Source organism: Podarcis liolepis (genome assembly GCF_965112155.1).
Source record: "Podarcis liolepis genome assembly, chromosome: 11".
In the NCBI taxonomy this organism is placed as follows: Eukaryota; Metazoa; Chordata; class Lepidosauria; order Squamata; family Lacertidae; genus Podarcis; species Podarcis liolepis.
The window spans coordinates 30,295,452-30,309,345 of NC_139565.1; the positions used below are offsets into that span (position 1 = coordinate 30,295,452).

The 13,894-nt window shown below is 42.4% G+C and overlaps 1 long non-coding RNA gene across 2 annotated transcripts in view; it reads right to left on the reverse strand.

Annotated features, from left to right (window-relative positions):
- Positions 1-13,894, reverse strand: part of LOC310688738 — a 474,996-nt gene that overhangs the window by 100,895 nt on the left and 360,207 nt on the right. For both annotated transcript variants that reach the window (XR_014517114.1, XR_014517115.1), the window contains one exon: positions 6,056-6,247. This is a non-coding gene — a long non-coding RNA (uncharacterized lncRNA). The remainder of the gene's footprint in view (positions 1-6,055; positions 6,248-13,894) is intronic.

Below are 13,894 nucleotides of genomic sequence, written 5' to 3' on the forward strand. Positions count from 1 at the left end.
AACGGCTGTGAGGCTTCACTCCACGGAAGAAGCAGTTGACTCTCAGCACCGCGCCACTTCCCCCTCTTCGCTCCGGAGCCCGTTAGTGGGTTCCTTTGCAGGTTGGGGGGCACTAAAGGTGCCCGCTGAGTCCCATGGTCACAGGCTTCATCCGCCTGTGATTTTTGAAAGGGTCCCCGCTTCGCCGTAGCGGAAAAGACCCATTTCGTGTGGAGCTAGTCCCTCCAGATCAGAGGGAGTCCGCCATTGCCGATGGCGCCACCCTGGAAGTCCAAATCGTTATTCATTTGATAACGATTGGATTTTTGCCTTACTACAATTACATAGCATCAGCACAGGATTTGGGCAAAAACAGCCTTCTCTCCCCCTAAAACCAACATAATCTTCTATGTCGGAAGACCTGGATGTTCTTGATTGAGACATGATTTAAAGTGATTGCTCTAAGATGCTTATGTCAGGCCCTGCTGAAGAGGCAAAATACAGTTTTGCATATGCACTCGGTGTCATTTCATCTAGTTCTGGTGTTCATGGGACCTTTGAGTGTATATATGAGAGGCGGAAGAGAAGACCACTAAAGGAGATGAGAAGATGCCTAGGGTCCTAGAGGAGAATGAATGATTGCATGCAGCCTGATCCTAAGCAGAGTTATGCATGCTTAAGGCCAATGCTTTTCCAATTAAATGTTCAAAATACTAATGAAAGAATGTTATTGCATTAAAAAAGGTCTACATCAATGAACCAGGATGTGGGAGACCAGGGTTCAAATACCCACTGAGCCATTAAGAAGCTTGCTGGATGACCTTGGGCCAGTCACAGTCTCTCAGACTAAGCTGCCTCACAGGGTTGTGAGAATCAAATGAGCTTTCATTTATTTCCCAGGCTGTGCTTTGAAGTCCCAAGAATCTGGTCTTCAAAGCGTAGTGTCACCTGAGGTCATAGTGATGTCAGGTGATTGCCAGATGGGTGCCACCCTTCTTCTCTCATATTTGGTCCACCAGGGGTGGGGAGATAAGGATCTGGGGCCTGCTAACCAGAAAAGATTCCCTACCCTTGTTATATTTTTTAAGTCAGTGTAAATAAGCAGCAAAATCCTCAGCATGGTTTGCAATTATAGAGCCACCCATTTGTGACTAAAGGGTAAAACAATCTGTCAGTCAGAACTGCCCTATTTAAAATTAGGAGCAGTGCTTGGTGAACTAACTAACCTACCAAAACAAAAACTTTCTTTCTTTTCTTCATGTATCTTGAACTAGCATTGCTAACTGACAATCCTAATCCTAAGATCCTGACTAGAGAGAAGCATGTCAGAGTCCCATTCACAGCTACAATGCTGCTCAGGAGTAAGGTAGGACCTCTAAGTGAACCAGGAACCCTTTCATGCAACAGACTTTACTACCAGGTTAGACTACGGCAATGCATTGTACATAGGGCTGCCTTTGAAGACAAGTTTGGAAACTACAGCTAATGCAAGATGTGTCAGCAATTTCAACACAAGCTGAGGTGTTTATTTCAGGCATTTATATGCTATTCAGTATTCAGAATCTCTAAGCCCTTCCTCCCAGGCACGATGCAGCAGGATTTCTAAACTCCCTCTTTCTGGGGCGGCCCTTCCAAACTCCTTGAAAAACCACTGGTGAAACACAGAGGGCGTTTCGCCAGCTGCTTTTGACACATTGGAAGGAGGTGCTGTGAGGTGAAAAGCCACAAAGTACTCAAGAGCAAACCCTTGCTTGAATGCCCTAAAAGGGATTTTGCAACCTGTATCTAATCTGTCATACTGGTTTCATGAGAGGGAAGCAGGGAAGGGGTGCTTTGGATTATAAGTGACCCAATACAAGGTCAAAAAAGGCATAAGAAAAAGTGAAGGGGAGAAAATCCTGTTTGACTTTGGGATAAAAAAAAATAAGCATGGTGAAAACTTGTGGAGTAAAAGACTGGGAACTAGACTCATGCACTGTGGATAAACATAGAAGGATTAATAAGATACCACCCAAGTAAATCATATAGGAAGGAAGGAAAGCAAGTGCTGTGCTTAGCTGAGGCAACAAAACAGCCTGATTAACAAGATGAAGTGCTGCTGGATGATCAGCAACAAGGAGGAAATATAGCCAGCATTTGCTAGATATATGGAGGTCATGATAGCCCCACACAAGAGCTATAGGCAGCATTGCCAGCATAAGGCAAATACCCGACTAATATATTTACATATGAACAGGGTGCCAGCAGGCAAAGATCACATAAGTAAATTTTTAGACATTACGTTGCAAATGTCAGGCAAGAAATATCACAGTCTGATTGATATGCAGAACTGTTGCCAGAACAGAGATGGCCAAAGTAAGTTCAAAGTCACAGGAAATGTTGTCATCAGCCTTCTGTAAAAATGTACAGTTGCTTGCTATTCTTCCTCTGCCTAAAGGTGACTATTACTATCTTTTCCCTGGGCTACTTGTTCAACGTATCTTATTATCATTACAAAGTATTATAATGGATTAGCTTCTCCATATTGTGTTAGTATTGGAGAGAGCATGTTTGAGACGGCACACTGACAAGGTTTTTTTTTAAAAAAGACATTTATTTACCCCCACTAACAATTACCAAGCAGCTTGCTTTCAAGATTTTCTTTTTTTAAAAAAAATCTCTAAATTGCATGCTTGCAATTTTTTTTGTCTCCTGATTATTCATTTAACAGAGAAAAAAAAGAAACCGAAAAGAAGTGAGTAGTATCTAATTAATATCTCCTAATGCCCAACTAATGTCAAGCATGACTCCAATTTATAACCAAACTATATCTTTACATTGAAAAATTCAATTACATTTACTGACACACTTTGAAATGCTACATTATTTATACTGGCAAACTTTGCAGCCTCTCTGTATATTTATTAACATTCTTTCCACAGTACAAAGCAGGCACACAATACAGATCGCTGCATTCTTCATTTTTTAATTTTTCAAAGTGATATTTACATCTGCTTGGGTAGGAAGGGAGGAAGGAAGGGGTTGCCTCTGTCAAGGAGATCCGAAAGATCAAGCAGAGCCAGGAGTTAATTTGCCCTCCCATTTGATTCTCCAGGCAAAACAAGGTAACCTTGACATTTCCCTCTTCCTCCTTCTTTCCTCCCCTCCCCTCCCTCCCTATTTTCCCCTCTTTCATTCTCATTCTTTCCCTCCCTCCCTCTCTCTCACTCACACTTCACTCTCAGTGCACACATCAACAATTTTGAGCTGTGAAGAGGTTCAATTGCCACCTTGGTGACTCACTTATAATGCACAAATCATTTACCAGGATAGCTTGAGGACATGACAATGACAGAGAGACATCTGTTGGGTGGATGGGATAAGAAAAAAGAGGTTATTCACAGCTGGTACATTAGCCATGCTAGCCACTAGGCCACCACAGTGTCCTAGTCCTACAGCTTCATTCCCCTCCTCTCTGCCTGCTCCCTGCTGTCAGCTGCCAAAAGATATCTGTTCTCACCCTTTGCTGAATGAAAAGGTGCTAATGCATGACTTCAGGATATGACAGAACATACAGTACTTACAAGTGTTTGGAGATGCAGCCAACCTGACCATGGGGAAAAGAAATAAGTAACTAAAGAGAGATTTTTCGTGTGTGTGTGTGTGTGTGTGTGAGAGAGAGAGAGAGAGAGAGAGAGAGAGAGAGAGAGAGAGAAAGGGGGGGAATAGGCTTTATCTAGCTGTGCGTGGAAAAGGGAAACATCTTAGCAGTATTCCTTATACAGTTGCTTTTTTTATTAAAAAGAGCTATGTTAAAAAATTACACTGGGTTTTGTTTTGTATATGCACATACTTATATAATAAATATGAGTCTATTAAATATGATCCATAGGCAATTGTTATATGAGCAGCTGGATTTAAATCCAACATGCTTGCTTTTCTGCTTTAATGGCGGGTGGTGGGAGCAGAAGTTATATCAGCTCTGAACAAAGAAGCAGTTTTTGGTAACCAATCAACCAATCATTCAGGCTATCTAAAGAACTTTTAACTGAGATAAGATTAAAAAAGGATGTGTACAAAAAATGGAAAAGGGGGGAAACCACCAAAGAGGAATTCAAACAAATAGCCAAACAAAAAAGGCTTTTATGGGTATGTTCGTAGCAAAAGGAAGAACAAAGAAACAGTGGGGTCACTCAGAGGAGAAGATGGTGAAATGCAAACAGGGGACACAGAAAGGGCTGAACTCCTCAATGCCTTCTTTGCCTCAGTCTTCTCCGATAAAGAAAACAATGCCCAACCTGAAGAATTTGGAGCAAATGATTCAGCAAAGGAAACACAGCCCAGAATAACTAAGGAGATAGTACAAGAATACTTGGCTAGTTTAGATGTATTCAAGTCTCCAGGGCTAGATGAACTGCATCCAAGAGTATTAAAAGAACTGGCAGATGTGATCTCAGAACCACTGGCAGTCATCTTTGAGAATTCCTGGAGAACAGGCGAAGTCCCGGCAGACTGGAGGAGGGCAAATGTTGTCCCTATTTTCAAAAAGGGGAAAAGAGAGGACCCAAATAATTACCGCCCAGTCAGTCTGACATCAATACCAGGGAAGATTCTGGAGCAGATCATTAAGCATACAGTCTGTGAGCACCTAGAAAGGAATGCTGTGATCACCAATAGTCAGCATGGATTTCTGAAAAATAAGTCATGTCAGACTAACCTGATCTCGTTTTTTGACAGAATTACAAGCCTGGTAGATGAAGGGAACGCAGTGGATGTAGGCTACCTTGATTTCAGCAAGGCATTTGACAAGGTGCCCCATGATATTCTTGTAAAGAAGCTGGTAAAATGCGGTCTTGACTATGCTACCACTCAGTGGATTTGTAACTGGCTGACTGACCGAACCCAAAGGGTGCTCATCAATGGTTCCTCTTCATCCTGGAGAAGAGTGACTGGTGGGGTGCCACAGGGTTCTGTCTTGGGCCCGGTCTTATTCAACATCTTTATCAACGACTTGGATGATGGACTCAAGGGCATCCTGATCAAATTTGCAGATGACACCAAACTGGGAGGGGTGGCTAACACCCCAGAGGACAGGATCACACTTCAAAACGACCTTGACAGATTAGAGAACTGGGCCAAAACAAACAAGATGAATTTTAACAGGGAGAAATGTAAAGTATTGCACTTGGGCAAAAAAAAAATGAGAGGCACAAATACAAGATGGGTGACACCTGGCTTGAGAGCAGTACATGTGAAAAGGATCTAGGAGTCTTGGTTGACCACAAACTTGACATGAGCCAACAGTGTGACGCGGCAGCTAAAAAAGCCAATGCAATTCTGGGCTGCATCAATAGGAGTATAGCATCTAGATCAAGGGAAGTAATAGTGCCACTGTATTCTGCTCTGGTCAGACCTCACCTGGAGTACTGTGTCCAGTTCTGGGCACCACAGTGCAAGAAGGACACTGACAAACTGGAACGTGTCCAGAGGAGGGCAACCAAAATGGTCAAAGGCCTGGAAACGATGCCTTATGAGGAACGGCTAAGGGAGCTGGGCATGTTTAGCCTGGAGAAGAGGAGGTTAAGGGGTGATATGATAGCCATGTTCAAATATATAAAAGGATGTCACATAGAGGAGGGAGAAAGGTTGTTTTCTGCTGCTCCAGAGAAGCGGACACGGAGCAATGGATCCAAACTACATGAAAGAAGATTCCACCTAAACATTAGGAAGAACTTCCTGACAGTAAGAGCTGTTCGACAGTGGAATTTGCTGCCAAGGAGTGTGGTGGAGTCTCCTACTTTGGAGGTCTTTAAGCAGAGGCTTGACAACCATATGTCAGGAGTGCTCTGATGGTGTTTCCTGCTTGGCAGGGGGGTTGGACTCGATGGCCCTTGTGGTCTCTTCCAACTCTATGATTCTATGATTCTATGATTCTAAGCACACTGCTGCTGCTATCTGTCTAAATGCACACATATACATGCACAAAATTGAATTTTCAGCTCTGTAATTTTAAAAATTGTTGTCACATGTAGGTCTCTTTTGCAATCCAGACTTTGACCACAATCGCAGCTGGCCTACTTTGTAGCTATTGCTATACCTATTTTAAAGATTGAGAAACTGAGGTTGAAAGGAAGCCCAACTGACTCCACAGCTAAGCTGGAGATCTCCTGCAGGTCTCCACAGCTAAACATTGAGGTCCAGGCCTCTATGCGTTCTTTGCTGGTTTGTTTTCTCCTTTGCTTTCTCTTCTTTGAAGTTTTAAGATAACACAGTCCAGGAATGAGATATGCTGTGGAGAAAAGAAGAAAATAAATTAAGGAAAAAATGAAAACAAAGGCATGGATGTAACAAAGTTACATATATACCCCAAACTACCCTGTAAGTATTTCAAGATGAAAAATGAGTGGGAATTCTGTTGTTGAATTTGTTACTTAAAGTAACTGTTGTATAACTCTAAAATCGCAATACAGTGGTGCCTCGCAAGATGAAATTAATCCGTTCCGCGAGTCTCTTCGTCTTGCGGCTTTTTCGTCTTGCAAAGCACGGCTGTTAGCGGCTTAGCGGCTATTAGCGGCTTAGCGGCTATTAACGGCTTAGTGGCTTAGCGGCTTTAAGAAAAAGGAAACAAACTCGCAAGAACTCGCAAGACGTTTCGTCTTGCGAAGCAAGCCCATAGGGAAATTCGTCTTGCGGAACGACTCAAAAAACGGAAAACTCTTTCGTCTAGCGAGTTTTTCGTCTTGCGAGGGATTCGTCTTGCGGGGCACCACTGTAAATTAATTTATTATTTAATTTCTTTTAAAAAATTAGATTAATATACCGCTCTTCATCATAATATCTCAGGGCGTCTCACAGAATTTAAAAAAGGGATTAAATAAGTAAAACAAAACAGCAAAATAATAACCCCCCTTCCCACAGATACATTTAAAAGTCTGTAGAATATTAATCAGCCATATGTATATATTTGCCAAAAAACCCCAAACCCAAACCCAAATGCTCACAAATTTACAGTCTAATCCAAACCTGGGATCTGCCAGGATGAACAAATTTTCAATAGGTGGGTCTTGGGCTGTCAGACAGAGGTCTGTCAGGATAACTCCCTCAACTCTGCTAAACCAGAGCTTACGCCACCTCAGCCAGGGCTCTGGCAGCAGAATTTAGGACAGCAGACCTTAAGCTGACAAAAGTCCCCCAAAAGGGGCATTCTGGGGATGTGGAAGAGGCGTGGCAGCTATTCCAAACCTCTTTCAGTCACATGACCTGGCAAGTCAGCAGAACTTACAATGGCATAAAAGCCGGTGTAAATCAAATTCTGTTTCAAAGGCTCATTTTCGCTCACCCAGGCTTGGGCCAGCTCAGCTACTGGGAGGGGTAGCTAATGGCATGGAATACAGAATCAGGATTCATTATGACATTAACATATTGGAGAACTAGACCCAAACGAACAAAATGAATTTCAGTTGGGATAAATGTCTGGTTCTAAACTTAGGCAGGAAGAACCAGATGCACAAATATAAGGTGAGGGCACCTAGTTTGCCAGTAGTTCATACACTGAAAATGGTCTAGGTGTCTTAGGAGACCAAAAGCTCAACATGAGTCAACAGTGTAATATAACAGCAAAAAACAAAACCAAAGCTAATGCTATTCTAGGCTGCATCAAAAGAAGCATAGTGTTCTGGACAAGGGAAGTCATAGTCCCACTCTCTTCTACCTTGGTCAGACCACACCTGGAGTTCTGTGTCCTGTTCTGGGTGCCACAATTTAAGAAGGACATTGACAAGCTGGCACATGTGCAGAGGAGGGTGACCAAGAAGATCATGGTCTAGGAGCCAAGCTTTATGAGGACCAATTGAAAGAGTTGGGTATGTTTACCCTGGAAAAGAGGAAACTGAAGGGAGATATGATAACCATCTTCAAACATCGAAAGGGCTGTCACATGAAAGATAGAACAAGCTTGTTTCTTCCTGCTCTGGAAGATAGGACAGGAACCAATGGATTCAAGTCACATGAAAGGAAATTGTGACTAAACATCAGGAAGAAATTTATGGCAATAAGAGCTGTTTGACAATGGAAAGGACTCCCTTAGGAGGTTGTGGACTCTCCTTCATTGGAAGTTTTTAAGCAGAGGTCGGATGGCCATCTGTCATGGATGCTTTCATTGAGAGTCCTGCATTGCAGGGGTTTGGACTAGATCACCTTTGGGGTCCGTTGCAACTCTAAGACTCTATGATTCTATGAAATGAGTTTGGATAACTGATGCCAGTGTTAATTCTGCCACCTTTCTATATAATATACAGTGGTACTTCTGGTTACATACTTAATTTGTTCCGGAGGTCCGTTCTTAACCTGAAACTGTTCTTAACCTGAAGCACCACTGGAGCATGATTTCTGTTCTCATCCTGAAGCAAAGTTCTTAACCCGAGGTAGTATTTCTGGGTTAGCGAAGTCTGTAACCTGAAGTGTATGTAACCCAAGGTACCACTGTATTCTGGGTGGTGTTCGGTTAACCTGTCCCACCAAAATAAGTGTTTTCGCTTGTGCAGCAGGACTCTCTCCCCAATTCCATTCCCAGTTGTGCCATGTTTCCTTCCCAAACCTACTCCAGGGGGTTGGGGAGAACCCCTAGAACAGCACTGGGGGTGCAGGAAGGGAATGTTCTGTTGCACAAGCAGAAATCCTTCCACTGATGGAACGTGCAGCAGAAGGAGGCTGCTGATCCTCCTCCTTGTCACTGCCAATGCAAGTGGAGAAGGGAGGTGATCAGGTAGGAAGAGGAGGAAGGAGGAAGAGGAGGAGGACCAGCAGCTGTGGGGTCAGCAGTGAGCCTCCTGCTCGGATGCAGGCCTTTGTAGGTGCCACGCAAGGCGGATTCCAGACAGTAACACTCCCCATGCATGATCCTTCACATTGCTCACATAAATAAACATATCAGAATCCCTGGGAAGTTGCCTCAGAGCTCTTTATCCCACAGCCCATTAATGGATAAAGCAGAGCAGTTCCTTGGAAATAAGAGCTTCTAAAATAATTGCTCTATTTCCGAAATAATGTAGCAATCTATCTAGCTATATCTATATATCTAAGGGCCTTTTTATGAATGTAGCATGTAGGCAAAGGATTCATTGTTAAAATTTGGACGTATGCAGATAGAAAGGAAAAATTATCGTGGAAACCAGCTTTGATCTGAGACCACTGAATTTAATATTGTTGGTGGAAAGGTGTTGATGAAAGCAACAAAAATTTTTTTGGTGTGTGTGGAATACTTCAAATGCAGTGTTTCCTTCTAAAGGCATCCTCATATATATCTCCTTGAAAATTGACAGGACTCCTTGTGATAAGTAGTGAAGGTGTGTATATTTATGCATATATAAATGATTCATCATAAATAGAAAACCATAGTATTATCTACACCTACATAGCAATTGAGTAATAATCACTAGCGCTATTTATTAGTATTCATTAAACTTAGAGAAATAAGAAACAGGAGTGGAGTTAGTTTAAATTCAGAAGCTGCAGGGAAAGATCTACTTTGATGAATCCATCTCTGTCTCATATTCCCTTTAGTCTATTTTCATGTAAATTTTCAGTTTGCATTTGGTTGAGGGCACAGTTCAGTATATATATTTTTTGTTTTTAATTATTATCACAGTTTGCAGAGGAAAGGGAAATTCCTCTGTCATTTAATGGCTTGCCTTCTCTCATCCTTTTACTACTTGTGCCACTTCCAAGAGCACTCCCCACAACTGAGGCGGCAGAATGAATACAAAGTGTAACAGACTGAGAAAAGCAGTTCTAATCACGGCTTATGTGGCTGAAGTGGAAACTGGCCAGGGTGACTTCAACTTCATTTCCTTTTTAGAATATATCAGCTAATTCATCTGTTTCTCAAAAGTCAGGATTGGCAGCTCCTTGGGTGGAAACGGAGGGATCCTGCAGAGAAGCATGTCTAAATGTGCTGCTGCCATCACAGTTGGGTCAGAGTAACTTGGATTCTCTCCCACCCTACCCGCTATCCTCTGCTTGACTTGGGGCTATGAAGTTATGTAATTGACATCTTATTTTGTTAAAGATGGGAGGGTGGGAGGGGGGAGAGGAAGGAAGCTAAGCTCTTCACAGATGATTCAGGAAGACAGATCTTCTTCCTGAAGGATAAATCTTAATTTTAGCCTTGATGTCATGAATGAAAGCAAAAGGGGGGGAAACACACAGATATTAATCACAAATACAAATGGTAGAGAGGCAAGAGGAATAAGGAAGAGATAAATGGTGGCACAGGAAGGGCTTTAGCTCAGTAGCAGAGCACCTCCTGTGCATGCAGAAGGTCTCCAGTTCAATCCTTAAGCATCTGCCCCATATGAAATCCTGGAGGACTGCTGCCAATCAGTGTGGATGATGCTGAGCTAGGTGTACCAAGATTCCGACTCAGTGTAAGGTAACCTCCTACTTCCCTATTAAAGTTAATGGAGTAATAGGAAGGACATAGACAGCTGCCTTACACTAAGCGAGACCTACTGGTCCCCATAGCTCACACAGGCCCACCCCTCTGGACTGGTCTTCCAAAGCAACTACTCTATTCCAAACTTAAAAATGGAAAGTGTAATGCTGGTGGTCAACAAAAGAGGTTTAAAGACTCTCTCAAGGCAAATCTAAAAAAAAAAAATGTAGTACAGTGGTACCTCAGGTTAAGAACTTAATTTGTTCTGGAGGTCCGTTCTTAACCTGAAACTGTTCTTAACCTGAAGCACCACTTTAGCTAATGGGGCTTCCTGCTGCTGCCGCGCCGCCGGAGCACGATTTCTGTTCTCATCCTGAAGCAAAGTTCTTAACCTGAGGTACTATTTCTGGGTTAGTGGAGTCTGTAACCTGAAGCGTATGTAACCTGAAGCGTCTGTAACCAGAGGTACCACTGTATAAACAACGGCAACTGGGAAACACTGGCCTACGAATGCTCCAATTGGAGAACAGCCTTTACCAAAGGTGTCATGGACTCTGAAGACGCTCAAACTCAGGACAATAGGGTGAAACGTGCTAAGAAGAAGGCATGTTTGGCAAACTGGAAACCTATGTCCCCACTGTGGAAGGACATGTGGATCCAGAATTGGCCTCCACAGTCACTTACGGACTCAATGTTAAAACCATGTTTATGGAAGACAATCTTACTCGGCTACGAGTGACCGCCAAAGAAGAAGAAGAAGAAATAAGAGGGCAGGTGGTCTTGGGGGAATCAAGACTGAGGCTGGTAGGGGCATATTGCAGTTATTTATATTGCACAGCGGGAAGCATAAAAACTGACTTTTTTGGGGATAAAAATTGTCTAGGCTCATTTGTTTGGTTAAAAACTTTTTTCCCAGAACCTATATCACTTGTGGTTCACCTTGTGGCTTGAGTACACAATGCAATATTTCTATAATATCCTAACTAGGAGGATAACATGTAAGACATGCTGGCATCTAATGCTGGAGCTAGTACCGCCCCCCCTCCCCGATGCTGTCTTGCCATTAGTTGTCTCTAATGCTGTAGTTGCCGCCCTCAGCCCCAGTGCCTGATGGTAGTTGGCTACAGAGACTTGTTTTGGACCCACAGGGATGGTGGAAATTGTCACAAGTCTGTGAAAGCCAAAAGTAATGGTATGAGGGCAGTTTCTGAGGCAGTGGACTAAATCAGATAGTTCTGCCACTGTTTTCAGTGTCATTGTTTAATGTCTCTCTGATGGATGCCCATCAAATAGATTCTGGGTTTTATTTCAATTATGATTATAAAATGATTTGCACTCATAATATGGGGAATTGTGGCTCTCAAACTGCTTCGTTCAAACAGCAATCGAGGGAAGAAAAAGGAGATGCCATGGATCTATAAGTGACTGAAGAAATGCTGACTTAGAAAGCTCAGGATCTGCAGCCTACCCAGGAATACTAGTGAGTCAAAATACTATATTTAGAGATGAAATACAATGATTCATAACTGGAGAAAAGACACACCATATCATCTTCCATGTACCTGTTCATCTAGTAATTTGTTGGTTGACATTTATTTGCCAGTATGGGGTAGAAGCATTTATTTGACAAGGGATGCTTCATTTCCCAAATTTTCTTTCTGGCCTGACACGACATAGGGAAAAGAGAGAGAGAGAGAGAGAGAGAGAGGAGGAGGAGGAGCAGGAGCTGGAGGGGTTTGGGATAAAATCAGGTTATCTGGGAAAATATATAAAGTATGGTTTCTCTGACGTCCTTGTCACACACACACAGAAATGCTATCCATTTGCAAATTGGATTATTTGGATCCCATCTTTTATCTTGGGTTTACTATTGGGGTGTCATCCCCATTGCCACCAGACCCATTACAAATGATGTAATTTATAGGATTCTGAAGTAAGTCTCTGCATTTGGGGGCAGATAAAGTGCTACACTGAGTCTATGTCTACAAAAGCTCATTAAATATAAATAGAACACCACGTCTTCATGCAGGTCACAGCTTCTCAAAGTTACTTCTAGGATTAGATTATTCTCAGTTACATTACTAATATGATTCACTTACAGCAGCCAGCCTCATGTTTGGGAAAATATATAAAATGTGGTCCCAAGTAAACAGATTAACATAATAAGTGGCTTTTTATGGAAACACAATATGCTGCACCATGTGAGGTGATTTAAAAACATTTGCAAAATTGAAGGGTAAAGGGTCACAAAAAGCAGAGCCAAGATTCCAGGGCTTTACAGTGGAGGAACGACATGGATCTAATTTGACTACAGCTAAAATTTCTTTTCATCTCAATCAAGCTCCTAAATCCAGGCTCAAAAGAACAGGAACATGGAGGGTTAAACAATTTGACTACTAAGCCAGGCCCAGGTTATACAAAAGCCTAACTACAAGCGCTCACTTTTAAGTACATGAGAAGTGGGAGACGTAGAGGAAGTATTTGGCGTTCAGCCACCATAATCTCCATTTATTAGTTTGCTTTTATGTGCTTTTGTGATTCCTAATGCCTTACTAGTTTCTTCCTGGCAAGCTGCTTCCTTTAAATTATTAGGTGTTCATATAGTGCAGATCTAATATTTTGCCTTTAAATGTGCTACAAAGCACAATAATTGAAATGACTACTTACTTCTGAAATATATTCAGAGATCTGTTGGCAAGTATAATTAGGTAAGCTGGAGCAAGAAATACACCTTTTGTATGCCCAAGCCTCTTTCCATATAGTTAGCAACTTTCACTAAAGGAGCAAGCAGAAAACTGTTATTTTAGTAGACGCTATTGTCCCTTTGTAGGAGACTTGGGCTTTTGCCAAGTTTCTGTGTTGGCTTAGGGTTTCTGTTTTAATCCAGAGGATCTCCAGGTTAAAATTCCCATTCAACAGTGAAGCTCCCTAGGGGACCTTGAGCCAATCACCGCCTCTTGTCACAACCTGCCTCACAGGGTTGTTGTGAGGGTCAGATGGGAGGTAAGGACCACCCTGAGCAACAGGGATATACACGTAATGAATAATTTGTGGAACTGCAAAAAAAGGACAGGGTTGTTTCAGAATTGCTGAAAATATGAACTGTGCTATATTTACAGTCAAAAACAGAGGGGAAACCCTGCCAAATGAGGCCAAAGACCTCTCTGTTCCAGCATCCTGTTCTTACAAAGGCGAACCCATATGTGATTCCCAACAGCTGGTATACTGGCCTCCAACAGTAGATGTAGAATACAGTCATCATGGCTACTCCCTTCAAGTGTCCTGAAAAAACTGGGACATCCCATTTTTTATCGCGAGAAAATTATGGCCATTTTGGTTGTCTTGATCATGTGCGATTTCCTGGTGCAATTCCTCCCCCACATACTTTTCTCGGGGCCATAATATTGTGTGGCACCCCAAATTGCTCATTTTTGGGTACCATGCCTGAAATAGCACTTTTTGAGCTGGGGGACCTGAGCACGAAATCATGCAAGATCGCGACAA